Source organism: Terrapene carolina, unplaced genomic scaffold, assembly GCF_002925995.2.
Source record: "Terrapene carolina triunguis isolate 2854851 unplaced genomic scaffold, T_m_triunguis-2.0 Scaffold789, whole genome shotgun sequence".
Lineage (NCBI taxonomy): Eukaryota > Metazoa > Chordata > Testudines > Emydidae > Terrapene > Terrapene triunguis.
In genome coordinates, this window is record NW_020665140.1 from 2,810,897 (window position 1) to 2,813,629 (window position 2,733).

The following is a 2,733-nucleotide window of genomic DNA, read 5'->3' on the forward strand; positions in this document are numbered from 1 at the left end:
GGCGCCAGACAGCTGATTGGCGCTGCAAGCCTGGGAGGCGGGAGAAGTGGAGTGACGACCATGCGCTCGGGGAGGGGGTGTAGGAACGCTGTAAAAAAAAATTGGCACCGCTTTTTGGCACCCCCAAATCTTGGCGCCCTAGGCAACCGCCTAGTTTGCCTTAATGGTAGCACCGGCCCTGACTCCCCCTCAAGCCAAAGCCCGCGTAGTGCAAGGAGCAGCAATGCCCCCAAAGCGCTGGCTGCAGGTGGGAGTGTTCAGATCAGGAGTAAAAGAAAGGCAAGGGCTTGACTCGGGTCCTGTCCCATCGCATTACAACCTCCTAGAGCCCTCACTCCTGCTGTTAGTACTATTCGAGGGATCGGCTGCTATAGCCGCTATGGCAGTGGCTCTCAAACTTTTGTACTGGTGACCCCTTTCACATAGCAAGCCTCTGAGTAACTTTTTATATATTTAACACCATTATAAATGCTGAAGGCAAAGCGGGATTTGGGGCGGAGGTTGACAGCTCGCGACCCCCCATGTAATAACCTCGCGACCCCCTGAGGGGTCCCGACCCCCAGTTTGAGAACCCCTGTGCTATGGGCTAGGGATCCACTTACACCAGCCTCTCACAACTACTCCATTGGCAAACTTCAAACCCCAGCTCCCTGCCTCAAACACGTTACAGTCTCTGCCTACAGACAAATGATAGTGGACAGGCAGTATGTAAGCAAAACAACAACAGTATGTAACTATGCCCTGCGAGGTTGCACAGTGCTAGGACAGCCGGAGAGTGGTTGCTTAGAAGGGCACCTAGGATGCCAACTTTCTATTGGCACAAAACCCAACACCCCGCCCATTCCCCCAAGGCCCCACCCATGCTCACTACATTGCCCCTCCCTCAGTGGCTTGCTCTCCCCCACCCTCATTCACTTTCACTAGGCTAGGCCAGGAGGTTGAGGGACAGGAGGGGGTGAGGGCTCTAAATGGGGATGCAGGCTCCAGGGTGGGGCCAAGGATGAGGGGTGTGGGGTACAGACAGAAGGGGCTCTAGGTTGGGGGGGGTGGGGCCAAGGGATTCAGAATGTGGGAGGGGGCTGAGGGTTGGTGTGCACAAGAGGGTGAGGGCTCTGGGGTCGGGCCAGGGATGAGGGGTTCAGAGAGTGGGAGGGGACTCAGGGCTGGGGTAGGGGGTTGAGGTGCAGGGAGGTGAGGGGCATGGGCGGGGGGTGCAGGCTCTGCAGTGCAGGAGGGAGCTCTGGGTTTGGGGGTCAGGGTTGGGGTGCAGGAGGGGGTGCAGCCTCTGGGCTGGGGCCAGGGATGAGGGGCTTGGGGTGCAGGAGGGGACTCTGGGTTTTGGGGGGTTCAGGGCTGGGGCAGAGGGTTAGGGCGCAGGCTTACCTCGGGCAGTTCCCGGTCAGCGGCGCAGTGGGGTAAGGCAGGCTGCCTGCCTGTCCTGGGTCCGTGCTGTGCCCCGCAAGCGGGCAGCAGGTCCGGCTCCTAGGCGGGCGGCGGTGGAGAAGGCTCCACAGCGCGTGCTGCTCTCACGTGCAGGTGCTGGTTCCCAGCCAATGGGAGTGCGAAGCTGGTGCTCGGGGTGGGGGCAGCGTGCGGAGCTCCATGGCTCCGCTGCCTAGGAGCCAGACCTGCTCGTCACTGCCGGGGTGCAGCGCAGTGCCCCAGCGCAGGTAGGGACTAGCCTGCCTTAGCTACGCATGGAGCAGTTTGAAAATTGGACCTCCGCTGGGGCCCACCCATTACCAAAAGACTATATCATAGCCTAACATGTCTTTTTCTGCTCCTCCCCTAGGGCCTTATGACAGCAACTCTTCTCCCTCCTTTGGCACTACTGTTAGTCAGTCAGGAGGCAACTGGCACTCCCCAGCTGTCATCCCCAACTGCCATGGAACCTTCTCATTGCAACATTCCATCCCTTCTTCTCTTTGAATAGGAGTAAAGAGGGAAGGGGTCTTTCCAACTGGCAGAATCTTTAAAATGCCTGCCCTGTACAACACCCACTGTTTCATTAGCAAATCCTATGACTGGGAAACATGCAATTTCTTCTTCTATTCCATCCCTGCAGCGCTACGGAAACACATTCAGGACGCCTGGCCTGCTGCGCTGTTGCAAGTGGGATTGGCCACAGGACCAGACAACTTGTCTGTGCTTCCTCCCAACCTCTCAGCAGTATCTCCCAATGACACAGGCTGAAGGAGGTGTCCATAAAGGATTATAGTCTCCAAAACAAGACTTCAGTAATATCTAAGATAGACAAAAGAGATGAGTTAAAACAGGAACTTGCCTCAGGTAAATCTTGAGTATAAATAATAACTAACAGTGAACAAGGACAGATGCGGCCCGGAGGGAGTGTATAAACACAGGCAGGACACGTTTGCAGAAGAGGCATATGATAGGATAATAGATAGTGCAGGGTTTATAGCCAGGATATTTGGAAACTTTCAGAGGATGTCAATACAGGAATGCTTTGAGGTTATTGTCTGAAGAGTGATGAGATATGCTGGAGAAATCAAGTCGGTTAGAGGCTTGGAAGAGACTAGAAATGCGGATTGTAGACATCTGAAAAGCAGAGACAACTGGGGGTAATAGGAGGAAGATGGAGGATAGGAAAGTTATAATGTAGCACAGGCTAGGAGAGAGTAAGGAATTGGCCAATCAAGGAAGAATGTGATTGGAAGTTGAATATGGGATGGTGGTTGGAACTGAAACCGCTTTAGTGGCACTGATGGATGA